General features: G+C 48.8%; 1 protein-coding gene across 3 annotated transcripts in view; it reads right to left on the reverse strand.

Annotated features, from left to right (window-relative positions):
• EFNB1 (ephrin B1) overlaps positions 1 to 27,334 on the reverse strand; it is a 130,996-nt gene that overhangs the window by 91,327 nt on the left and 12,335 nt on the right. The window contains exon 2 of one of the 3 annotated variants that reach the window (XM_061598331.1): positions 20,650 to 20,681. The exons of the other annotated variants lie outside the window; for them this stretch is intronic. The gene's annotated coding sequence lies outside the window, so the exon portion shown is untranslated. The remainder of the gene's footprint in view (positions 1 to 20,649; positions 20,682 to 27,334) is intronic. 3 annotated transcript variants of the gene reach the window in all.

The following is a 27,334-nucleotide window of genomic DNA, read 5'->3' on the forward strand; positions in this document are numbered from 1 at the left end:
TTTACCAAACCCCTCGCGAGAGGCTGCTTCACATCCCCCTTCTGCCACAGACTTGTTCCATGGCCTCTGGGGAGTCATTTTCCCATCTGAAAAATGGAATACCAGCAATAGATACCATCTTATCATGAGGTCCGTTCCACACAACTTAGGAAGCGGATCTTTAGTGTGGCGGCACTTGCCCTGTGGAATTCCCTCCCCTTAATTATTAGGCAGGCGCCATCTCTGTTATCTTTTTGGCGCCTACTGAAGACCTTCCTCTTTCAACAAGCCTTTTAAGTAGAGACCTTATCCCAGTCTGCGTCTGTGCTTTTTAATGTTTTTAAACCTTTTTTTAAGACATCTTGAAAGCTTTTTAAAAAATGTTTTTAAAGATGTTTTGTTTTAATGTATTTTAAACTTTGTTTTTATGATGTTTCAAAGTGCTTTTAGTGCTTTTGTTTGCTGCTCTGGGCTCCTGCTGAGAGGAAGGGAGGGATATAAATTAAATAATAAATAAATAAATAGTTGTAGTGACCATTGCTTCCATTTTACAGACGGAATACTTACTGAAATAGTATGGTGAAATCTTACCCTATTCTATCTTGCTTAACCAGGCAGCTAAGAACTACCTAGCTGGGACTCGGAAGGTCCCTGGTTCAAATCCACCAGGAACTCAGGAGGTAGACTCAGGTGAGCACCTCATCCCCTGCCCCATCCCCCTCCAGTATGGCCAGAACAACAAGACTGGCCTCCCTTAGAACCGCCAGACAAGGTCTGCAAAGAAGCCTTCGCAACAGCAGCCATTTTCACCCAAGCTCTGTGCAACTGACACACTCCACCCTTCCAGACTCTGGACTTGCACTGCCAGGGAAGAGTCAACTCTGATACTTCCCTGATTTGCAAGCCGCAGTGCCCCGAGATTGGGCTTTGCCCATTTCCCACGGGGAGGTTCTTGCCTGCAGGTCACCCCCCTCAGGTGCAGAAAAGAGGCTGGAAAATTAACCTCCAAAGAACAGGGGTCAGTTTGGCTGCTCTCCACTTACTGTGACTTGAAGAACGGATGGAGGAGGAAGGAGGGGCAGAAGAACCGGGATCCACAATGTTTATTTACAAAATCCCGCACCAACTTTTGTGGACGAAAAAGAGCCTCTCCAATTGAGACTGAGGGGGTGAAGCCACACACAAGCTTAAAGGAATACATAGGCTGACCTTTTAAGGCCGGTGTGGAAGCGCAGGCCAGGCAGCTCCCCCTCAGACTGTGCCCCCCTCCCCCCCACTGGCTTTGCCCCACACACCCCTGGAGTGCTTTTGACGGTGTGGAACGTGCCCTTGAGCTTGCACAGCTGGAGGTGGATGCTTACGTAGGCTCCTGTACACAGCTGAGAGTCACATCCATTGCACTTCCGTCTCTGGACCCACCCACTTCCCACCACTGGCATGAGGGAATGTGGCCTGTGGGCTGAAAAAAGTTCCCCACATTTGCCTTAGGGCCAGAGTCACATGCCACCCAGGAGCACTGGTGCAAGAACTCACCTGGGCCAGAACATTCATTGCCCCCACCCCACACATGTAACCTTTGATGGTGGGCTGAGCTCATGCGAAGGGCCTGCGAAACCCTGAGGCACATAGGCCATGTTTCATATTAGACCTTACAAGGACAGTCTCTGGGAGAGGTGGAAAGCTACCCGGAGCCTGGCGCTGGCTACAAGGATGGCGTGAGTTCCAAACAAGGGGCTGCTGCTCATTCAGCTATTTGGCACTGGGCTGTCACTTTCTCTCTTTCCCTTGTTTTTACTGGCCAGTCACATATTGCAAAGCTGCTTCCAATAGCCTCTCACAGCCTCAGATGGCTGGAGTCATATAAGCCTTGCAGGCAGCAACGGCCCATACCTGCCAGCATTTCAAAGTTTCAATAAAGCCAACCATAAATACAGATTAAAGGAGAGGAAAAAGGGGAAGCAGCTAACAGAAAAGGCTCGTGAAAACATCCTTGCCACGTCCTAAATCACCCTCCCCGCATAGCCGAATACATGGGCACTTCTTTTCCCTGACAGCTCTCTATTGAAAGCGAGTAAATTTCTCACCAGCTGGCAATTTCACGAGTAGCAACAGCCATTTAATTGAGAGGGATGCACCAGCCTGCGCTCGGTGGCCGTTCAGAGGCAGCGGGCAGAAGTCAGGAAAAGCCGCAACAGGGCCATCAGGATTGGAAAAGAGAACTAGCAAAGCAGGCAAGAGCACCGCAGGACTCGATCGCCTCGCAGCAACCACATACAGCAGTAAGGCTACCTAAAACGGCGAGCCCCCCACCCGCAGTGCAACAGCCAGCAATCTGGGAGACTCTCCAGTGGCCTTCGTTGCCTGCCCCATGGCACGAGCACTTAGGTTGGCTGCCACGAGGGAGGGAGAGGGCCTTTTCCATTAGAAGCCCTATGTTTATGTCACTCTATACCAACTGAAGTTTGCAAGGTTTCAAACAGGCCTCTTTTTTTCCTTTAATGGCCTCTTTGTTCCAAATTTCGTTTTCTTAGGAAGCGTATTCTGCTGCTGTTAATTGATCTGGTGCTGAATTTTATTGCAAGTTGCTATTTATTGCTATTGTTATTTTGCTGCTGTCTTATTATTAGATGTGCTACGGTGGTTTTGCTAAACACTTGTGATTTTATTTTGTATGATGAAAGCTGCCTCTAGTGAGAGCCTGGCCTTGAAAGGCAGCCTAAAAATGTTTTTAAATGAATATATAAAGAGACACTAACTTCATCGCCATGCAGCAACTTCTGAGGTATGGTATGAAGGACATTGCTGCCCTGGGCTCCTGCTGGGAGGAAGGGTGGGATATAAATCAAGTAAGTAAATAAAGAAAGAAAGAAAGAAAGAAAGAAAGAAAGAAAGAAAGAAAGAAAGAAAGAAAGAAAGAAAGAAAGAAAGAAAGAAGCACTCTTATTGAGAACTCAGCGGGGGGCGGATTAGATCTCAAAATGGAGCTAACCTTTTAAGGGCTGAAAATCGCTGAGACCTTCCTAGCAAAAGACAAATGGCATCCCGTCCCATCCCGTTGTAAGGAAATGGACTGACAGTCCTGCAGGTTTGCATTTAGTAGTGGGGTCTCTTGCATGCTTGGGAATGGCAAACTCAGACCATTGCTCTCTCCAGCCTCACGCAACTGATGCTCAGTGGGAGCCACTCTCTGGGGTCTTGCCCACCAAGATCCCTAGAGCCTCATCTTTCCCTCCAAGACTGGCTGGCAGAATAATGAAATGAGGGCTGCAAAACAAAAAGAAAACACCGTAGTTAAAACAAAGGTCAGAGAATCCTGGTTTTTTATTGTCCAAGAATGTGGATGACCTTGAATGAAGTAGGCAACTGGAGCAAGCCTGGTTCAGAGCCCTATTTGCATTTTTTTAAGAGAGAGAGAGAGAGAGAGAGAGAGAGAGAGAATGCAATCTCTGTAGTTCCAGACAAGGAGTTAAATATCAACTGAAACTCAAGTCAGCACCTGGGAACAGACCATGGAATATGCACTCTTGTCCAACAGACTTTTCTGCCCGCTCCCTCCCCGTCCCCTCGGTGATTCCCCACACACACCAAATGCACGTGCCCTTGCCTTGTCCTCAAAGCAAATCATGGATGAGCAGAGAGATCCACGGAGTGGGTTTTTTTCCCTTCCTGGCCTCTCTGGTGCTTGATGGCATTCATGAATCCGCTTGGCGGCAAAGGCACCTTTTGCAAGGCCACTTTTCCTTTTCTAAAACTCCTCTCTCCTCCCCTGTCAGGCCTGAAGATTTATTTGCGTTGCCACCAGGCCTGTGGCCCTAAGCAATGCTGCTGGCTAGACAACAAGTAATATCTTCTTGATATTGAAAAGATCTAAAACCCACACAAAGCCCCTGGAGCTTTGCCAGAAGGGTATGGAATTTCTCTCCAGGTGACAATCACATTCATTTAAACTTGTCCTGGCAGCCAGGATGGATTCCCAAAGCCCTTTACCCAGAGGGGACGGGACGGGACGGGACGGGGGGGGGGGGGAGGAAGAAACACGTCAAAGGCCTGCAGCATTTATTTCAGATGCAAAGGAGGCAAAGAGGCTGCCTGGGGCCAGCTCGGCAAGGCCAATCTCATTACCAGTCCTTCATTGTCTGGGAGGAACCGCCAATCATCTTTCCGTGCACCTGACAGAAAAGCCCCCTGACCACCAATAAAAAGGAGCAGCTTTCCATGCTACCATGAAAGGGCCAAGAACTCAGAACACAGCCTGGGGGCGCCTCCCCCCCCCCCACAAAAACTTAAAAAGAAAAAGCCAATCTCCTCTCTGGCTGGTATCTCTCAAGGGTCCATCAAAAGCCCCATTTACATCAAAATGGACTTCCAAACAAGCTCAATTTTGGGCTTCCTCTTTTTTCTCTCCCTCTCCCCTCCTCCTCACTACCACCTTCAAAAACCTTTTGTGCATGTAGACTTTTTTATTTCTAGGGCAGCTTGCTGAGAGGCCAAGACAAGCTGTCTGAGTTGAAGAAATGGAGCATGAAGAATGCAGCTTAAAACAGACCATGCAGCCAAAAATCCCCCTCCATGAACAGGGCTGCTCTCCTCCCTGCACTCCACAGATTTCACCCAAGTGGCCGTGGGCTGGTGGCTGGAGGAGCAGAAGCGGAGGTAGCTGTACTCCAAGCACTCTGTACAAGATGGATGGGACTGCTTCCCCCCAAAGGTTAAATCCAGCTCTGTGCAAGACTCTGCTAGCTACAAGTGGTTTGAATGAGACGGAAGGGAAGCCTCTGGCAGCACCAGAATTAACGCGCTGGCATCCTATGCAGGTCCCAATTCAAGGAGCGCCGGAAAAACAAGGCTCCGGTTTCTCTCTCCAGATGTACTCGCTGCCTGGGTCTCCACACCAAGGCAAAACTACTCCAAACTCTGCAAAACCCCCTGGAAAGTGAAGCACTCAGCACCTGCCGCTATGGCACATGCCTCTCAAGCGCCCTACCTGCCCTTGTGGGCCTGTGTGTGTTTTCCCCCCTTTTAAGCTGGGCCTTCCCATCGACTCTGCTTGTCCCACATGCCCATTGCTTTCCCGGAGCGGCCTAGTGGTTCATCGGACTGCTTCTAAACACGTCAACCTGCCACAAACAGCGCCTCATTCCAGGGCACTCTTGTGGGCAACTCTGCCCCCCCCATATGGCAGCCGCTGGGTCAGCGCTTGCTGGTTCTTACCCCGTTACAATCTCTTACATCTCCTGCTCTGCTTCTCCTGGCCTGGATCCTGCTGTGGGCATCCTGTGCCGTTTTCAGTGGCAAGAGAGAGAGGAGGGCTGCGCAAGATGGGCAGCCACCACACAGCAACAGCTTTAAATGTCAAGCCTGCCCTTCCCATAGTAGCAAGGTGCTCCTTAGCAGCAGCAAATTGCAAGAGTTTCCTCCTTGGCAACCGCTTGCTATTTCAAGGACCTTCCAGGAGAAGCCATGGCCACTACCCTCCTCACAGCGGCTGTCCGGAGTGTACCGGCCCCAAACCTGGCATTGAGCATGAATGAGCAGGCAGCCCCGCCTTGACCGGCAGCTGCTGGTGGCAGCTCCTAAGATGCCCACATTCCCTTTAATGAACCCCTGCAAGGACAGAGCTCATTTGGGCCAGACATGCCCCTGTGCCACTCTGCTGCCTCTGGTAGGCATCCGCTCACTTCCCTTAAGCAGAAGAGGGTCACCCTCCATCCCCAGCCGCCTTCTTCCTGCTGGGTCTATTTATAACCCTGCATATTGTCCCCCTCCCCGTGGCTTCAGCTGCTCTCTAGGGAAGGGGAGAATGGAATTGCTGAGCTTGCACAAGACAAAAAGGAGCCAAGACTCACCTTCAAGGACACGGCAGAAGGCAGAGACGACAGCATCTCTCTCCGTCCTCACTACCTCTCTCCCAATCAACCCAAGCCCAAGGAGTTTGAAGAGTTTCTAGTGGAAGGACTCAAAGCCGAAGACATGACACCCACCCTCCAATATACACACACATCCCCTTCAGCACTAGAAACATCACAAGTGGCACCTCCCCTTCACCCACGTGCCTCAAAAGAGACCGGTCCGTGGGCTCAATATTCTAATACAGGTCCAGACATACAAATGGCACCAATGACCTACAGAGGTGGTGGGCTCTCCAAGCCTGGAGGCATGCAAGAGGCTGCTGGAGAGCCACCTGTCGGGGATGTTTTAAGTTGGATTCCGGCATGGAGCAGGGGGCTGGACCGGATGGCCTTATAGGCCCCTCCCAACTCTACGATTCTGTGATTCTGTGCAGTGGCTCTGTAGTGGTCCACTGCCGGAGCAGGACATGATGAGAACAGCAGGACAGAGAATCTGAACCAACCATGCAACAAACAGACACTAAATAATAACGATAAAAGGCACGAGCAAAAGCAAAATAGCTGTTTTTACTGTGCAGCCCCCCACCACCCCAGATGGCTTTGAAGGCCAGGAAATGAAATTGTTCAACTGGATGAACAGAGTTGCAAATGACAATTTTAAAAAAGAACAGGTCAGTTGTAAAGATTTGAGAGGAAATCTCAAAGTGTAGCCAGGCTTCAAGAACAACAGCTACCCCCTTTGGCTAGTTAATGTAAACACCGGAGAGTAACGGCTAAGAAACCTGCCAGCAGCATGTTTTGAAAAAATGAAATGGACTGCCTTCAAGTTGATCCCAACTTATGGCTACCCTATGAATAGGGTGTTAAACCAGACATTTAAAAAGTGCACGTACTTGTTCGCTACTGAATGCTGGAAGCATTTATGATTTGCTATTTGGCATTTTTAAAGTACGAATATCTTTATATCTTTGCTGCAAACTGCCCAGAGAGCTTCAGCTATGGGGCGGAATATAAATGTAATAAATAGATACTATACTGATGCCTTCTTTAAGTGATCAGACATAGACAACATCCACACTCTTGCAGCATCCTTCTACAGCTGAAAATGAATAAAAGACACTGGCCATGGCAAAGGAGGGCAGGCGCTTTGCCACCCAGTGCCTGCTCTACACCCCCACACCCCCAGCTCATTCCACTAAAGGGATCCACTGCAGGTGCCAAAGATTTATTTACAAAATGTATTGTACGCTACCTTTTGAGGACACAGGCAACCTAAGGTGGCTCACAATATAGCAAAAGCACAACAAACAATGAAATGAAATAATGGAACTGAACAAAGGCCACGGGGTGTCCCAGAAGCATCAGGTTGCCCCCAGTGAAAAACCAGATGCTGTTCTAGATAAGTGTCTGGTTTGACCCAGCAGGATCCTTACTTATTTATTACATTTATATCCCACCAGAAACATCACAAGTGGAGCTCAAGATGGCATACATGGTTCTTCCCCCTGTCCATTTATTCTCACAACCCTGTGAGGTAGGTTAGGCTGAGAGGCAGTGACTGGCCCAAGTGGGCTTCATGGCTAAGTGGGGATTTGAACCCTGTTATCTCCAGTCCAGCACTCTAACCACTGCACCACAATCACTCTTGCATTTTCCTACAATGATGATAACAAGTTAACTAGGATTGCAGATGGAAAGTGGTAATTCAATCCCTAATTTCCCACCTGTGCCACTAGCCTCCAGTTCTATTAGTAAGCGTCAAAACAGCATTAAAATCAAAACGAAGATTGATTTCAGTAAAGACCGTTCAACATAGCTGAGTTATATGCCTTTGCATACAACCATGCACACCTCTGGGGGAAGAGAGTTCCATAGTCTGGGAGCCACCAGACTGACTTCATAGGCAGACACACAAACAGCACCTCCAAGGCAGATGTCAACAACAGGGCAGGTTCATATGGGCCCAGACAGTCCTTCGGATGAACTCAATCCCAAACGTTTTGGGATTTTAAAGGTCACAAAGCCAGCACTAAAAACTAAATGCGGGAAGTTTGAAGACTCGTGTACTGGCCAAGAGACATTTCTAGAGAAATCTCCCCTTTTCTTCCCCCCCTCCGCCCCCTGGAAGGCAAAAATGGAAATGGGGTGCTCAACACAAGAATACTCAGCTACAGCTACGCAGGAGTGCGCTTTCCTCAACAGGGCCTAGGAACAGGATTTGAGCCACCCTGCAAGGTTGAGGGTTGATGAGTTTTGGCCACCCAGCAAGCTGAACAAGGATTTGAAGCTGGGATACTTTTCCCCAGACCAAAGCTCTGCCTCTCCACAACATTGCATTTACAACATTTATAAAGAGTGTAAATAATAGACCAAAGGCCATAGAACCCTAGAATAGCAAAGCTGGAAGGGGTCTATAAGACCATCAAGTCCAACCCCCTGCTCAGTGCAGGAATCCAACTTGAAACGCTTACTCAGGAATCAACAGGAAAACCCCACCTGCCTTTTCCTTCCACATTACAGATGGAAAGACACTGTGGCTTGTTCAAGGTAGAAATCTGAATGGGGAGCTTTGTCCTTATTTAGACTTGCAGCCCTCCCATGATGTGGTTAATCAGGAGATCCACTCAGGGCTCATGCACGTCATGCCAAATGCAACCCCTGCATCCACCTTCACTGGATCCTTCAGTCCTGGCTCAATTTGCTCAGCAGCAACCCAGGGCAACAGGAGGTGACAGGAAGCCTGACCAAGGAAAAACCACAAACTCCGAACTGGAAGTGAAAGGAATATATTGGCTTATGACACAAAGCTCAGGAACATCACGAAACTGATGGAAGAACATATAAAACAAACATCAAAGTAATGGGAACTAGGATATGTTTTTTGCATAAACTTGACAGCGTTATAGGAATGACAACACATATGATGCAAAGGGCTCTGAAAGAAGAGTCGCTTCAGGCTCCCCCACCCGGAAGGGGAGAAGGGGTGGTCCCAGGACCATCCCAAGACCCCCACATACAGAAGCCAACCTGCTTGCTCAGTGAGGGGCTCCTGCCAAAGGGAGGAAGGCAATCAGGAGAAAGGTCCTGCACATGCACACGCCCTAGCAGCTGCCTCCTGACCCTCATGCCAGGGTGGGGAACCTCCAGCCTCCACAGCAATCGTGGCCCCCATGAGGTCCCACCCCTACAGGGCTAGCCTGCTCTGGTTGCCCGGCTATGGGCCATGGCTACACCCAAGAGCCTGGGGCATTTTGTTTCCACCCGGCCGAACCAAAGAAAAGCAGGAAACTCCCTTTGGGGAGGAGGAACCACCCTGAGAGACCTGCTGCAAAGGCATCAGGAGCCCAGGCCAGATGGCGACGGGGAAACAACCCTCCCTCGGTGGTGGCCCCGGCAGCTTCCCAGGGGAAAGGCTGCTCCCTGATGCACTTTGCCGGACCAGCCTCGGCCTGCCCCAAGGCGGGCTTTAATTTTTATCACTGATTCCAAAATAATTGGCTAATTGGCTCAGACCCAGCACTACACTCAGAGCAGATTCCAGGGCTTGTTCTTGCATGGAACATTTGTGAAATATATCAGAGCTGCATGGAGAGAACTGCCAGAGGGGAGCAAAAGCCAGCTGGGCCAGGGTGGCCCACAGGAACCGCCACCTCTGCCTGCACAGAGCAAAGGGAAGAGCCTGGAATCCACACTGGGCCCCGAGACCACACAGGGCTAAGCAGCGCAGACGGCCCAGACTGAAAGGCCATGCACTCGCACCCAGAGAGAGAGAGAGAGAGTGTCGCACACCTTGGACAGTGGGGATGGGTGGCGGGGCAACTGAAGTAGCTTTCGTGTGGGAGGAGGGGAGGGCTGCAGCAGTTCATAAGCTCTCCAACTGGCAGCCCATCAAACAGGCTTGGGGAGGGTCAGAAACCCTGGGGAATCCAACCCTCCTGCCAGTCACGTTTGTCTTTGGCACAAAGGACGATGGAAGAGACCCGCTCCAGTGCAGGGCCACACAGGCTTGGTGCCTCTGAAAAGGCCGGAGTTCATTACTTGTCAACCCCATTTCAATAGGGTGGAATCTGGGAGGGCCTCCTTTTCAAGCCCCAGTCCATCACCCTGAGCAGGGCGGAGGAAGCAGAAAGCACCATGCCCGCCTTGGACAGCTTCCCCTCATAGCTGGGGGGGGGGGGCTGCTCAGAAGGGATGAAGACCGGAACTCGCTCCGCAGCTGCTTTTCCTGATCAGCGGCTCAAACAGCATTGCGCACAGCAGCTGGCTCTGTAGACAATGCCCGCTGCCCGAGTTTGCATCCTACCTGGATCTCTTCAAGTGGCTAAATGCAGGATCATGAATCCCGATTGCCTGGTGACCTGCCTCACAATCCAGGCGGCCTGACTTAAATGCAAACCTTAAACAAAGAAAGGGCTGGATGAATGCACGGAGCTGACAAGGACATTGACACTCAGCAGCTGCCGGCACCACCACCACTAGGGCACCGCTCACTATTGCATAAGCGCTCTCTCGCTCTCTCTAGCTGTCTCTCTCTGTGAGTGAGTGAGTGAGTGAGTGAGTGAGTGAGTGAGTGAGTGAGAGAGAGAGAGAGAGAGAGAGAGAGAGAGAGTGTATGATCTGCTTGTGGCTGGCACCTACAGAATGGTGCAAAACAAGCAAGGTCATGGAGACTGACTTAGCATAAGGTATGCTAGATACAGCTCATATATTTTTCTTCTTGCTGCAGAATATTCTTATTAATAATAATAAATTTCTATTTCAGCCCTTCCTCCCAAAAGAGCCCTAAGCAGCAAGGTGTTACCAGCTGACACAGGAAGAAGGCAGACTATGCACCAGAGCCTTGAAAAATGCTTTCATAGCAAAAGGGGGGTGCAGCCTCAAAAACACATTTGTTACTCTAAGGCTAAGCTTCCACACACAAAGCACCACTCTTTTGCCACCTGAACCCTTTCCCAAATGTTGCCCCACATAATAATGGGCATCCAGACTGGCCCTTCGTGCAGATCCACCAAATGGCTTGTCACATGGCCAGCCCGTGCTGAAAGCCACCCTGTGATACCTCACTCACACACGCAAGTCGTCAGTTGATGTAAGAGTCATCACAGAAGGATGTGCACGTGTGATCCAGCCCGCAATGCCCTGGCCTTTCCACAGGTGCTGAACAAGTGCCTTAAGTGGAAGGACCCCACCCTTCTGTGGGCTTCTCCTCCTGGGGTGTCAAATGGGGGGGCCAGGTGTTGAATCCAGAAGAAGCGTTCCCTCTGCTTGTGGAACAGCAGAGTCCCTGAAGGCTTTTAGGCATGCATCATCCCACACTCCACCCACATCCAAGGCCAGGAGTTGCCCAGCACCCTCTCACTGAACTGTGACTGCCACTGGCCAAGGAAAATTAACCCTCCCCTCCCATCATCTGTGGGGGCCAGGCTAGCAAGTCCATTAAAAAAAAAAAACCTCTCTGCCCCCCCCCACACACCTTCCTCCCCCCCCTTGCTGGCACTATAACAAGGAAACAATTCCAAAAAAGGCTCTCAAATACAGAGCATTTTTTCACAGGGATTTCTTAAGCAGAAATATGAAGCCGCTGGAAAAACTTGCGGGAACAAGAGGGCTTCAGAAGGGGAGGAAAGGGGGAGGAAGAAATGGAGCAATGCATTCAGCAGACTAAGTGATCCAACAGGGCCTATTAAAAAGGAAACGATTTGTAATACAATAATTATTACTGTCGTTCCTCTAGACTTTTTTCCTGAAGTTGTACTTAAACAGCTAGGGAAGGTTTGAACATGCACAACTAAAGCAGGCAACCATCTATGGGTCTTGGAAGCTGAAATGGGGCCACGTGGGCCGAGGAGGGAGTCTGCAGCAGGCCCCAGCCAAGGAGGCCAGCCAGCCGAGCACCTGGGGCTACTCCAGAACCACCTGCCCTTCGGAGAGAGGCCAAAGCAAGCACCCAGCCTCTTTGCGGGCCGCCTCCTGCCTTGCCCCACCCAACAAAAGGCCTCCCTGTCATCAGAGACAGAGACATGGGGAAATATTTCAAATTCCTACATGCCAGGATTAGATAAGGGCTGGAAGATGGTGGGGGTTACAATCCCTTAGGCTGGAGCCCCTGGCGGCCACTACTCTGTGCAAAACAAGGCTGCATAAAGAACCCCCAATGAACCACGATGGGGCTCCCTGTGACCCAGACATCCGTGACTTCTTTCAATCCCACCTCAGGCCAGCTCACTTCACCCCCTTGTCAGCTTTTGCCTCTGCTGAAGTTTAGAGTGCAGGTTCTCCAGGGCAGGTATCTGCCCTCTCTTATGCCACTCTGTTCAGAGTCACGGCCGTTATGGCGATATCGAAATAAGTGGGCAATAGGCTGTTCTCTTGGCTGCAACACAGGGGCCAATGTGACCTGCCTCGCAGGTTGTGTGATGCCCGAGGATGCAGTTACACCTTCAACACTCCAATAGTTCTATCAATTACATTTTTAAATTATTATTTAGCAGCTCCTGGGAATCTCTAAGGTGGGGTTGCCAACTCTCCAGAGAACAACCCTGAGCAGCAAGATGACAAACAATGCCTTCCCAGCTACACTTGCCCTGCACAATCACGGCACATCTCCGTGTTTAGCAGGTATCTGAGGATGGCATCCTCCAGAGGAGTAAAAGAACATGAGACAGACAGATGCCCCCATGGGAAGGCCCACAAGCAGGACCACAGTGTCAGAGCACTCTCCCCATCGGCAGCACCTGGCATCTACAGGCATGGCAACTCCAATGCTGGAGGCACTACAGACAGCCACTGCAACTAGTAGCCACTATCCTCCATGAACTTAAACCCCTTTGGAAGCCATCCAAAAATGCAAGACTGTCTTCTGCGATGGCTCAGATGGGAGCTTGCTGCCTCACATTGAAAGGGAAGCCAGATCCTCAGCAGGCACAGGAAGGCTACTTTGTGACACAGAACCCCTGAAGACCAGTTATCTCTGTATCTGTGCCATGCTATGCTGGCTGATTTTCATGTATAGCCCACCCTGCCCCAAAGGCTCAGGGAGGATCACAGCTGCTGTGGCGCTTCTCTTTATGATTATCCAGCGAACAGAGTGCTGTGCAGCCCTACGAGCTCTTTGGATAAAGAAGGTGAAAACAGTGGGGGCGGGGGAGAAGGGAGGGAGAAGGGGGTGAACAGAACATAAATAAAGCCTGCTGGATCAGCCACTGGCCCATCCAGTCCAGGATCCTGTTTTCAAAGTGGCCCACCAGATGCCCGCAAGTAGGACCAGAGTGCAAGAGCAACTCTCCCCTCCTGCAGTTTCCAGCATCCCGCCCGTGACTGTGGAGGCAGAGCGCAGCTATCACAGCAAGTAGCCACGGATAGCCTTATCCTCCAGGAAACTGTCTAATCCTATTTTAAAGCCATTCAAGTTGGTGGCCATCTCTACCTCTTGTGGGAGCTGTGTGAAGGACTTTCTTTTGTCTGTCCTGACTCCTCCAACATTCAGCATCATTGGATGTGCATGAGTTCTAGTGTTGAGAGGGAGAAAAACTTTCCTCAGTCCACTTTCTCCATGCCTTGCATAATTTTGTACACTTCTTTCATATTACCTATTACTTGCCTTTTCTCTAAACTAAAAAGCCCCAAATGCTGCAGCCTTTCTTCAAAGGGGTGCCACTCCATTCCCCTGATCATTCCCATTGCCCTTTTCTGAACGTTTTCCAACTCTACAATATCCTTTTTGAGGTCAGGCGACCAGAACTATGCACAGTATTCCAACTGCCTCCACACCATAGATTTATATAACGGCATTGTGATACTGGCCGTTTTATTTTCAGTTCCTTTCCTAATGATCCCTAGCAAGGAATTTGCCTTCTTCGCAGTTGTCACACACTGGGTTGACATCTTCACTGAGCAATCCACTACGACCCCAAGGTCTCATTCCTGGTCAGCCACTGCCAGCTCAGACCCCACGGGTGTACAGCGTATGGGCTGAAGACCACATTGTAAGGATTTGTATCCTGAAAGGAATATAAACAAATAATATAAACAAACACAGGTAGCATTTAAAGAGTGTTGGTGGCAGGCTGGTAGCGCCTCCACTGGTCTGCAAGCTGATGCATGTCATCTTCTCCTAGAGCAAGCTTTGAGGAAAGTGGTTCTGCAGATTTTAGGAGTGACTTTGCTTGAATAGGGAACAGCGGGCTGTGGAGAGAGCTTCCTGGCTAGTGACTGTACCATCAATGACATATACCACAGAGCAGTTCTATGACTTGATTTGCCAATGCTTATCTTTTTTTCTATTAATTTTGTTTTTAGTAAAGGTGAAGACAGAATGCAAACATGTGCATGCTCGTGTGTGTGTAAGTAGCATGAACAACATCCTTGGTGCACAAGAAGAAGCAGAAAACTAGCCTATTCCAATTTTCTGAGCCATCTCTCTCTCACATACTCTGGCACATCCAAAGCTCGACACCCACCAGGGGCTGAAGGCAGTTCTGCGGCAGCTCTTAAATGCTTATTATAACATCTCTTCACCCTCAAAACTCCCATAGGCTTAAAACAAAAATTTAAGATTCCGAATTTTTCCATCACAGCTGGCTAGGAAATGTATAACTATTGTCAACATGGACTCTGCATCCAAGATCTTTTCACTTGCACTTACTTTAAGTGTACTCGTGCACTTTGAAGTCTCTGGTAACACATATGCAGAGATACTGCTTTTATTGCATTTCCTATGAATCACTGTTACATTTTTTTGTAACACAAGTAATTGCACACTTACCCTTTGGGGATTTTTCCCCCTTTTTTTATTGGGTGAATTTCTTTTAAGTTTGTGTTTCAGTATTGAATTTCTTCTTCCCACATACAGTATTTTATTGGCAGACCAAAGAGACAGATCAGATATAAGAAAAAACAGATGCAGATTCGTTTAACTTCAAGCTCCCATCCTTTCAAAGCCCAGTAATACTGGCCTACCCTCTAGGGGAGTTGTTAAGAATTAGTTGTATGCGCCATTTCATCACTTTGCATGTACATAGTGCCTTGCCCAGGTAGCTGCAGCGTGCACCAGATTTGCTGTTCTGCTACAGACATTACAGAGCGGCTCCAGGAAGCCACAGTGGATCGGGGCCTGAAAGGGCAGCATTTCTGCCCACACTTGGCTATAGTGGACTTCTTCGTTTCTTAAGCTACAGCTTCCCATTTTGTGAGCACCAGGAAACGGATTTAAGGCAGCAGCAACTTGTCTGCGCCCAGCCACAAGAGGAAGACTTATTCACGCTCCCACAAACTAGCTAATGGAGTAGGTTCAGATGTGGCAGGGAGGTGGTTTATTGGAGTGGCCCCACAGCATCTGAACCAGCCCATTTGTCAGACTTGACTATGGTGACACATGCACTAGTTACATCCCGATTAGACTACTGTAACGCGCTCTACGTGGGGCTGCCCTTGAAGACTGCTCGGAAACTTAAATTGGTACAAAGAGCTGCAGCCAGAATGTTAACTGGTGCTGGACTTAGAGAACATACAACCTCTCTGTTGTACCAGCTCCACTGGCTGCCAATTTGCTTCCGGGCACAATTCAAAGTGCTGGTTTTGACCTATAAAGCCCAAAGCCTGGGAGACCCAGGGCCTGCAGGAGGAAGAGACCATTGCCCAAGGGAAGGAGAGGCTGCTGCTGCTGTGCTGCTGCTGCTGCTGTGGGACCACCACCTCCACCACCCTTCCCTGAGGGATTTCTGCCTGGCAGGACCAGGCCCCAGGTACCCAGCCAGCCAGGACTGATTCTTACCACCTGTCCCTCTCTGGAGGGATACATAAGCCGGCTGGCCGAGGTGGCCTGGGAGACCCAGTGCCTGCAGGAAGAAGGAGAACATTGCCACCCAAGGAAGGAGAGCCTGCTGCTGTTGCTGCTGCTGCTGTTGGAACACCACCTACACCACTTTTCCCAGTGGGACTGCTGCCTGGCAGACGTGCCTCCTGCAGGACCAGGTCCCAGGTACCCAGCCAGCTGTGACTAATTGCCATCACCTGTCCCTCTTTGGAGGGATACATAAGCCGGCTGGCTGAGGTGGCCTGGGAGACCCAGTGCCTGCAGGAAGAAGGAGAACATTGCCACCCAGGGAAGGAGAGCCTGCTGCTGTTGCTGCTGCTGTTGGAACACCACCTCCACCACCCTTCCCAGTGGGACTGCTGCCTGGCAGACGTACCTCCTGCAGGACCAGGTCCCAGGTACCCAGCCAGCTGTGACTAATTGCCATCACCTGTCCCTCTTTGGAGGGATACATAAGCCGGCTGGCTGAGGTGGTCTGGGAGACCCAGTGCCTGCAGGAGGAAGAGACCATCGCCCCAAGGGAAGGAGAGGCTGCTGCTCTTGCTGCTTTCTTTCTGGGTGCTTATATGAATGCATGTTGTGAGAGTGTGTATTTTATGTATTTGAGTTTTTTGTATTTTTCTTTTTGTATTTATAGTTTATAATGTGCCTGGGGAAGAGATCTTTCCATCTAGCGGGGAGACATGAGGGGGCCCCAATTGCCGTAGTGACGGGCAGAGGGAGGTATGGTGTTATGAGTAGGACGTGCCAGGTAAGGGGAACGCGGCCCAGACATGTTGTGGCTGTGCCTTGTTCCGGTCCTTCTCATACCTGCAGGGTTGTTGGTTGTCCTCTCAGCCAACTCTCAGATCTCCAGTTGCTGCTCTTTAATGCCAGATCAGTTCATAATAAAAAACCCCTCGTCCATGATTTGATTATGGACGAGGCAGCAGATCTGGCACGCATAACCGAGACCTGGGTGGGCGAACAGGGAGGAGTTAGTCTCTCCCAGATCTGTCCACCGGGGTATTTGGTTCAGCATCATGGTAGATCTGAGGGTCAGGGAGGTGGGGTTGCTGTGGTCTATAAGAGTTCCATCTCACTCACCAAGCACCATGTCCATACAACTACTGGTCTGGAATGTTTGCACCTTGTGTTGGGCCAGAGGGACAGACTAGGAATCCTTCTGGTGTACCGCCCACCTTGCTGCCCAGTGGCTTCCTTAACTGAGTTGATGGAAGTGGTCTCGGAGGTATTGTTGAGATCCCCTAGACTATTAGTACTGGGGGATGTCAACATTCATGCCGAGGCTACTTTGTCTGGGGCGGCTCAGGACTTCATGGACTCCATGACAACCATGGGGCTGTCCCAATATGTTAGTGGCCCAACACATATATCGCGGCATACACTCGACCTTATTTTTGTTACTGGACATGGGGATAGTGATCTGGATGTGGGGAGTTTTACATCTCTCCCTTTGTCATGGACAGATCACTGCTTGCTGAAGTTTAGACTTTCAGCGACCTTTTCCCTCCGCAAGGGTGGGGGACCTATTAAATTGGTCCGCCCCCGGAGACTAATGAATCCTGAAGGTTTTCAAAGGGCTCTGGGGGATTTTCCGGCTGATAGGACCGGCGCTCCTGTTGAAGCCCTGGTTAATCTGTGGAATGCGGAGATGGCCTGGGCTGTCGACACGATCGCTCCTGCGCGCCCTCTCCTTTGCAGAGCTCATTCAGCTCCTTGGTATACTCCAGAGTTGAGGGAGATGAAGCAAGATAGGAGGTGGCTTGAGCGGAGATGGAGACGAACTCCTGATGAATGCAACTATACGCTGGTTTGTGCTTTCACCAAGCGGTATATAGGAGCGGTGAGGGCGGCGAAAAAACAATATTTCGCCGCCACTATTAAGGCATCTCTCTCCCGCCCAGCGGAGCTTTTTAGAGTTGTCCGAGGGCTACTCCATCTAGGCCTTCAGGACACTGTAGATACTTCGGTGGCCCGCTGCAATGAGTTTGCTGAGCACTTCCAGCATAAGATCTTACGCATTCGTTGGGACCTAGACTCTCATTTTATAGCAGTTAACCCTAGTGAGGTGTCTGGTGCACAGTCTTATCATGTTTTGTTGGATGAGTTTCAGTCGGTTCAGTTCGAGGATGTGGACAAGGTGCTTGGACAGGTACGTGCAACCACTTCGGTACTAGATCCTTGCCCCTCTTGGCTAATAAAAACTGGCAAGGAGGGAACAGTTGGCTGGGCGAGGGAAGTGATAAATGCCTCCTTGCGAGAGGGAGTGGTCCCTGGCTGTCTGAAGGAGGCAGCAGTGAGACCACTCCTGAAAAAGCCTTCCCTGGACCCAGAGGATTTCAGCAGCTACAGACCAGTGGCAAATGTTCCATATCTCGGCAAGATCTTGGAACGAGTGGTTGCTGACCAGCTCCAGGCGCTATTGGATGAAACCGATTATCTAGATCCATTTCAATCGGGTTTCAGGCCCGGTTTCGGCACTGAGACGGCCTTGGTCGCCCTGTTTGATGATCTATGTCGGGAGAGAGACAGAGGGAGTGTAACTCTGTTGATTCTCCTTGATCTCTCAGCGGCTTTTGATACCATCGACCATGGTATCCTTCTGGAGAGGCTTGCGGAGTTGGGAGTTGGAGGCACTGCGTGGCAGTGGTTCCGCTCCTACTTGGCAGGCCGTCTCCAGAAGATAGTGCTTGGGGAACATTGCTCGACACCGTGGGTACTCCAATGTGGGGTCCCGCAGGGTTCGGTTTTGTCTCCCATGCTTTTTAACATCTATATGAAGCCGTTGGGTGCGGTCATCAGGAGTTTTGGAGTGCGTTGTCATCAGTACGCTGATGACACACAGCTCTACTTCTCCTTTTCATCTTCCTCAGGTGAGGCGGTCAATGTGCTGAACCGTTGCCTGGACGCGACAATGGACTGGATGAGAACTAACAAACTGAGACTCAATCCTGATAAGACTGAGATGCTGTTGGTGGATGGTTTTTCCAATCAGATGGTGGATACATATCCTGTCCTGGATGGGGTTACACTCCCCCTAAAGGAACAGGTTCATAGTCTGGGAGTCGTTCTAGACTCTTCCCTGTCACTTGAGGCTCATGTAGCCTCGGTGGCACGGAATGCGTTCTACCAACTTCGATTGGTAGCCCAGCTACGTCCCTACCTGAGTAAGGAGGATCTTACATCAGTAGTACATGCTCTGGTAACCTCACGTTTGGATTACTGTAATGCGCTCTATGTAGGGCTACCTCTGAAGACGGTTCGGAAGCTACAGCTGGTGCAAAATGCGGCGGCCAGACTGCTAACAAGTACGAAGCGGTCTGACCATATAACACCTGTTTTGGCCCGCTTGCACTGGCTTCCAATACGCTTCCGGGCCAAATTCAAAGTGTTGGTATTAACCTATAAAGCCTTATACGGCGCGGGACCTCAATTTCTGTCGGAACGCCTCTCCCGCTATGAACCGGCTCGTACACTACGGTCTGCTACGAAGGCCCTCCTCCGGGTCCCGACTCATAGGGAGGCCCGGAGGGCAGTGACAAGATCAAGGGCCTTCTCAGCGGTGGCCCCCGAACTATGGAATAGTCTCCCCGAGGAGGTTCGCCTGGCGCCGACACTATCATCCTTTCGGCGCCAGGTTAAAACCTTTCTCTACTCCGAGGCATTTTAATTTTTTTGTTAATGATTGTAATGTTTGTAATTTGATTTTAGCCTTTGCTGTTTTTAGATTGTGAAATTTGATTTTAGACTGATGTTTTTGTATTATATTGTATTTTATTGTATCTATGTTCACCGCCCAGAGAGCTATTGCTAGTCGGGCGGTATATAAGTTTTAAAAATAAATAAATAAATAAATACGGCCTAGGTCCAGGCTATCTGTTAGATCGTATCTCCCCTTATGAACCTGCTCGGCCTTTGAGATCATCTGGTGAGACTCTTCTCACTATTCCACCTTCTTCGCAAGTTTTTCTTGCGCAGACACAGCATAGGGCCTTCTCAGTGGCTGCCCCTAGATTATGGAACTCCCTCCCCAATGAGGTTCGTATCGCTCCCTCGTTATCGTCTTTCCGTGCCCAGTTGAAGACTGTTTTATTTAGACGGGCTTTTAATTAATAATGTTATTCCTTTTTAATCTATTTTGATTTAATGTACTTTTAATTGTTTAATTGTATTCTTGTTTGATTTTAATTGTTCTGGTTTTTAATCTAATTATTGTTTTAATTGTAAGCCGCCCTGAGTCTTTGGAGAAGGGCGGGGTATAAATATTTTAAATAAATAAATAAATAAATAAACTCTCCTTTACACCTGCAGAGCCAGTGTGGTGTCCTGGATATTAAGCGCCATGAAGCCCCCTAAGTGAGCCGACTGGGCCAGTCCCACTCTCACCGTCTAGCCTACCTCTCCAGAGTCAGTGCGGGGATAAAATGGGATAACTCTGCATGTCCCACTTTCAACTCTTGTAGTGCACTTTGGATAATAAAATAAAGTTAAAACTCTAGCCATTACTACAATTTTAGAAACTGAAGGTGATTTTTTTTTAAAGTAGACCACAGATTCCATGTAAGTGCCCACCCTGAGCAGTTTCAGCCCCTGCAAAATCCAAGGACAGGGCAAGACCAACGATGCTTTTCCTACCATTTCAACCCCCCTTGTTTCATACAACGGCTGTTGCAAGAGGCTCCAAGCAGCTTCCCTAGGAGATGTTTAGAGCCTTTCCCAGCTGGTGCCTCCAGATGTTTTCCACTCTAACACCCATTGCTCCTGCCCAGCATGGCTGAGCTACAAAGCAGGCAGCCCCTTGGACTGCTTTTCCTGTTTTTGGTTAATTGCATTATTTTACTGGTGTGGATTTTGTTAATTCTTACGGGATGTGCATTTTTATTCTTCTTCTGTTGCTTTAGTGTTTGGCTTTGCATATCTTATCTTTTTATTTATATTTCTGCAAGTCATCTTGGGCTATTTTTTGAGAATGGCGGCCCAGGAATAAAGAATAATGAATCTCACCTTGCACTGTCTCAGCCTCTCCCTGAAGAAAGCTGAAAAACAAAGTCCAGAGGGTCACATCACTCGAAAATGCTTGGAAGTTGTTTAAAAACACTATATTAGAAGCTCAACTGGAGTGCATACCGCAGATCAGAAAAGGTACCGCCAGGGCCAAGAAGGTGCCAGCATGGTTAACAAGCAAAGTCAAGGAAGCTCTTAGAGGCAAAAAGTCTTCCTTCAAAAAATGGAAGTCTTGTCCGAATGAAGAAAATAAAAAAGAACACAAACTCTGGCAAAAGAAATGCAAGAAGACAATAAGGGATGCTAAAAAAGAATTTGAGGAGCACATTGCTAAGAACATAAAAACCAACAACAAAAAATTCTATAAATACATTCAAAGCAGGAGACCATCTAGGGAGACAATTGGACCCTTGGATGATAAGGGAGTCAAAGGTGTACTAAAGAACGATAAGGAGATTGCAGAGAAGCTAAATGAATTCTTTGCATCTGTCTTCACAGTGGAAGATATAGGGCAGATCCCTGAACCTGAACTAACATTTGCAGGAAGGGATTCTGAGGAACTGAGACAAATAGTGGTAACGAGAGAGGAAGTTCTAAGCTTAATGGACAATATAAAAACTGACAAATCACCGGGCCCAGATGGCATCCACCCGAGAGTTCTCAAAGAATTCAAATGTGAAATTGCTGATCTGCTAACTAAAATATGTAACTTGTCCCTTGGGTCCTCCTCCGTCCCTGAGGACTGGAAAGTGGCAAATGTAACGCCAATCTTCAAAAAGGAATCCAGAGGGGATCCCGGAAATTACAGGCCAGTTAGCTTAACTTCTGTCCCTGGAAAACTGGTAGAAAGTATTATTAAAGCTAGATTAACTAAGCACATAGAAGAACAAGCCTTGCTGAAGCAGAGCCAGCATGGCTTCTGCAAGGGAAAGTCCTGTCTCAGTAACCTATTAGAATTCTTTGAGAGTGTCAACAAGCATATAGATAGAGGTGATCCAGTGGACATAGTGTACTTAGACTTTCAAAAAGCGTTTGACAAGGTACCTCACCAAAGGCTTCTGAGGAAGCTTAGCAGTCATGGAATAAGAGGAGAGGTCCTCTTGTGGATAAGAAATTGGTTAAGAAGCAGAAAGCAGAGAGTAGGAATAAACGGACAGTTCTCCCAATGGAGGGCTGTAGAAAGTGGAGTTCCTCAAGGATCGGTATTGGGACCTGTACTTTTCAACTTGTTCATTAATGACCTAGAATTAGGAGTGAGCAGTGAAGTGGCCAAGTTTGCTGATGACACTAAATTGTTCGGGGTTGTTAAAACAAAAAGGGATTGCGAAGAGCTCCAAAAAGACCTCTCCAAACTGAGTGAATGGGCGGAAAAATGGCAAATGCAATTCAATATAAACAAGTGTAAAATTATGCATATTGGAGCAAAAAATCTTAATTTCACATATACGCTCATGGGGTCTGAACTGGCGGTGACCGACCAGGAGAGAGACCTCGGGGTTGTAGTGGACAGCACGATGAAAATGTTGACCCAGTGTGCGGCAGCTGTGAAAAAGGCAAATTCCATGCTACCGATAATTAGGAAAGGTATTGAAAATAAAACAGCCGATATCATAATGCCATTCTATAAATCTATGGTGCGGCCGCATTTGGAATACTGTGTACAGTTCTGGTCGCCTCATCTCAAAAAGGATATTATAGAGTTGGAAAAGGTTCAGAAGAGGGCAACCAGAATGATCAAGGGGATGGAGCGACTCCCTTACGAGGAAAGGTTGCAGCATTTGGGGCTTTTTAGTTTAGAGAAAAGGCGGGTCAGAGGAGACATGATAGAAGTGTATAAAATTATGCATGGCATTGAGAAAGTGGATAGAGAAAAGTTCTTCTCCCTCTCTCATAATACTAGAACTCGTGGACATTCAAAGAAGCTGAATGTTGGAAGATTCAGGACAGACAAAAGGAAGTACTTCTTTACTCAGCGCATAGTTAAACTATGGAACTTGCTCCCACAAGATGCAGTAATGGCCACCAGCTTGGACGGCTTTAAAAGAAGATTAGACAAATTCATGGAGGACAGGGCTATCAATGGCTACTAGCCATGATGGCTGTACTCTGCCACCCTAGTCAGAGGCAGCATGCTTCTGAAAACCAGTTGCCGGAAGCCTCAGGAGGGGAGAGTGTTCTTGCACTCGGGTCCTGCTTGCGGGCTTCCCCCAGGCACCTGGTTGGCCACTGTGAGAACAGGATGCTGGACTAGATGGGCCACTGGCCTGATCCAGCAGGCTCTTCTTATGTTCTTATGAAACATGGGACAATGCTGGCCTAACATACAGGGCTGTTGTAAGATTCAGGATTGTGAATGTGGTGCTATTTGCCTCCACACTAACAACATTTTAACACACTGCGCGTTCTCTGAAGGAAGGGGCTTGAAATTCGACTCCACCCAAAAGGTGCCATGCGTCTGAGGTGGGAAGAAGCAGAGGCCACATTGTGGCAAAATGGCCCCAGCAACTGTCTGCCTGCCCACCTGGCTTTCGTACACCGATGCCCTCTGCGACAGATTCAAAGCCACCGGCAGCGGGAAAGAGAGCTCAGGAATAGCTGAAGCCCCTCGGCTGTGACGCCCAGAGCAGAGGCGACTGGAGGCTCTGCCTAAGGGGGGGGGGGTGGTGCTTTTATTGGCAAGGCCTAAAAGGGCTATAAATCCTCAGATTCAAAAGCAAACTCAACTCCAGCTCTTTCAAGTCTGGGGAAGGTCTGCGATGTGTCAGCTGGGGAGGACAAACCGCAGAGAGTCCCCTGCTGAAGTGGCCTCTTCAGCAAAGCCGCTCTGCCAATGGCAGGCAGATCCTTTCCATATGCTGCATGCAAAGCAGAGACGCTGCATCACCTTCACTCCTCCCCGCTTGGCTGCCAGGCACATTCCTCCCCATTCACATCAGCCTCACAAAAGGGAGAGATAACCAGCCCCCAAGATCCCTCGCTCTGCAAACAGTTATAGTCGTTTGCATATTTCTGGAAGCGCGAGCAAATTATGGGGATTTTGGATGAAGTCCAGATTTCCAGGGCCGTCGCTGCCAGCAGTAGAGACATCCATTTGTGGCACTCTTCGTGGCCTCCGGTCATGCTAGTTCTGTAGGGTGAAGTCTTTGGGCTGCAGCCTCAAAAGGCTAGAATGCACCCCCAGAAGCACAGTCCCCCCCTGCTGTGGTAGACAGGTGTGATTTCTGTTGCAGGCGCCTATCCAACAGTAACACAAATGACAACCAACCGGACAAAAGTACCCAGTGCAATTTTGATTAAGACTGGACTGTGAAAATGGGGGGAAGGGGCACATGCAACTATGTCAACCTCGTGTATGCGTGGAGGGACGGCACTACACACATATAAGGGGGTAAAGCTGTCATCAAGAAGCTGTGTAGGTCAGAAGTTGCTCCACCTCATTCAACTTTACCACCCTGAGAGCTGCAAAGAAGGGCATTGCAGCGCAACTCATCTCATTACCCTCCCCACTTTTGTAGGGCACAAAGCTCCCAACGTTGAAGAGGGCAAAGGCTTCCCTAGCAGGGCTGGAGACATTGCTCCAGAAAAATAATCATCTGGCCATAACCGAAGTCAGTTATCTGACTTCATCTCTGGAAAACATCTCTGGAAAACATCTCTGGAAAACAAGCTTCACTGCTGGGAGGGGAGAACCCAGTCTGGAACAAACTGTCTACCTCCCTCATGTGGGCAACCAAGATCACTACAACAAAACTGAACAAAGGAACTGTACTCGCCCCAAAAGCAGCAACGGGTTTGCAGGCAGGCCTGCAGGCAATTGGGCACTCCTTGTTTTAATCAGCACCAAGATTTCTAAGGCTGCCTGCTCTTCGCAAAGGCTCACTTTGCATCTCCCTATCCACACGATGCAAGCAAAGGTTTCTCACTTTTAAGCAAAGGGAACAAAAAGGGCCAAGCCTTCTTACATCCACGCCTGTTTGGGGCCCAGCCAGACAGGCTGTTTTGCAGAGCAAGCGAGAAAGGAACATGCAAATATTCAGAGGCGGCAAAACAAAGCAGGGGGGTAAGCTGGCAGAGAGCCGGCACAGATGAACCTTAATCCAAACCCAACAAAGGGAAAGGCTGTGCAGGTGTGAGAGGGGACAAGCGGAAAGAAAACCTCCAGTTCTCAGGCTCCAGCATCAAAATCACTTTACTTTATATATACCCAGTTGATCCCTGCGTTCTGCAGGTGAGGGCCTCCTGCAGATGCCATCTTATCAGGAGGTCCCCTTCCACATCACATAGGAAACAGACCTTTAGTGTGGTGGCACCTACCCTGTGGAATTCCCTCCCCTTAAATGTTAGGCAGGTGCCATCTCTGTTATCTTTTCGGCACCTACTGAAGACCTTCGTCTTACAACAAAACTTCTAAGCAGAGACCTTATCCCAGCATGCATCTGCCTTGGAGTTGCTTTTAAAGTTAAAAAAAGGGGGGGAAAGATTTTTTTAAGATGTTTTGTTTTAATATGTTTTAGGTCTTCTGTTTTTAAGTTGTTTTAAAGTGTTGTTAGTGTTTTTGTTTGCCATCCTGGGCTCTTACTGGGAGGCAGAATATAAATTTAATAAATAAGTAAGAGAAGAGCGATTTCTATAATCTAATTAAAAAATCTCCAAAATACATATCAAGAAATGTGAAAAAACTAAAAGGGGCCCTGCCTCGCTGCAATGATAAAAAGCGGCAGTTTCCCAGGGTGCTCAGTTGCAGAAGACTGACGCTGTGACTGGGCCAGGCCTTGCACAAAGTCAGACCAAAGGCCATCCAGCTCAGTATTGCCTATACCAAGAATTCCCAAATCGCGCTCCGCAAGATTCATTCGGGGGTCCACAGCATTTCTGCAATCAATATTTAAAATGTTTCTTAATTGTAATGCCATTGCTTCTTTCATTTCATTTGAATTCTGTGGAATGCAAATTGTAGTACCATATAAGCAATAAAAGTAGCAATACAAGTACAATTAAGAATCATACAGCCTCTAGCACAACGCATTACAATTGCTAAAAATATTCAGAAACACCATTCAGTGGTTCGCCAAGACCATCAACAATTCCCAAGCGGTCCGTGGGGAACAAACTTTGGGAACCACTGACCTACACTGCCTGACACTGGTTCTCTAGAGTTCCAGACCAGGGACATTCCACCTGGAAATGCCTGAGAATGAACCCAGGACCTTGTGCATGCCAAGCATGCACTGGGCGATTGCCTGTGCCCGTAAACACAACCCATTCCGGCTCTGCTTCAGGCCCTGAGTTCTTCCTGACAGAAGGAATATACCAGCATACCAAACCAGGAAGCGCATCACACCATGGCATTCCCAATCTCTATGTATGGATGTGAAAGTTGGACAGTGAAAAAAGTTGGAGGAGAGCTTTGCACATACCATGGACTGCAAAAGAGACAAATAATTGGGACTTAGAACAAATTAAACCAGAACTGTCACTAGAAGCTGAAATGATGAAACTGAGGTTATCATAGTTTGGACACATAATGAGAAGACATAATTCAGTAGAAAAGACAATACTGCTGGGAAAAACAGAAGGGAGTAGAAAAAGAGGAAGGTCAAACAAGAGATGGATTGATTCCATAAAGGAAGCCACAGACCTGAACTTACAAGATCTGAACAGGGCGGTTCACGACAGATGCTATTGGAGGTCGCTGATTCATAGGGTCGCCATAAGTCGTAATTGACTTGAAGGCACATAACAAGAAGAACAAATTAAACCAGAACCATCACTAGAAGCTAAACTGATGAAACGGAGGTTATCATAGTTTGGACACATAATGAGAAGACATGATTCACACAGACCTGAACTTACAAGATCTGAAATGGTGGTTTACAACAGATGCTACTGGAGGTCGCAGATTCATAGGGTCATCATAAGATGTAATCGACATGAAGGCACATAACACACACAAATGCTATCTAAAAAGGAGTCCAGGTCAAGAGCAAGACCCAAAGCGGCAACATTAAGCACCCTAGACTGCCAGCCAGCATAGGCACCACTGAGCCAGAAGGACCAATGGTCTGACTCTGCAGAAGAACAGCAGACGGTTTATTCTGTGTCTCCACAGGTTGGGGCTGGGGGGGGGGCAGGAGATGGACTCCCTCTCGTCCTCCTCATCACAGGACTCAGCTGGACAGGATTCTGCATTCCCGGAAGTAGCCCTTTGTCAAGAGCCTATGGCAGTGTGTCGAAAAGCAGATCTGTGCTCAGGCCTGCATGCCCTCAGGCCGCCCCTGTGCAGTCTTCCCACCCCCACCTCCCATGCAGAGGTGGAGCAAGGCCCATCCCATCTCATCCTTCTCCTGACCCAGATGCTCCACAAAAGGTGGGCAGGAGAGCTGTGGCAGAAACCCCTTCAGCTGTCTGTGTCCTGTCAGCATTGAGTCCTGTAAAAACAAGGAATTGCAAGCAAAATATGAGCTCCAGCCCCACATTTTACAGGCTGAAGGGGGTACACTTGGGGGACACGTCCTCTGGCCCCAACCTCTTCTCCAGTTTCTCCTCCGTTAACTGAACACCCCCAACTCTTCTCAAATGCTATTTATTTATTTGATTATTTGATTTATGTCCCACCCTTCCTCCCAGCAGGAGTCCAGGACAGCAAACAAAAGCACTAAAACCTTTAAAACATCATAATAACAAA

The sequence above is a fragment of the Rhineura floridana genome, chromosome 16, assembly GCF_030035675.1.
Source record: "Rhineura floridana isolate rRhiFlo1 chromosome 16, rRhiFlo1.hap2, whole genome shotgun sequence".
Taxonomy (NCBI): domain Eukaryota; kingdom Metazoa; phylum Chordata; class Lepidosauria; order Squamata; family Rhineuridae; genus Rhineura; species Rhineura floridana.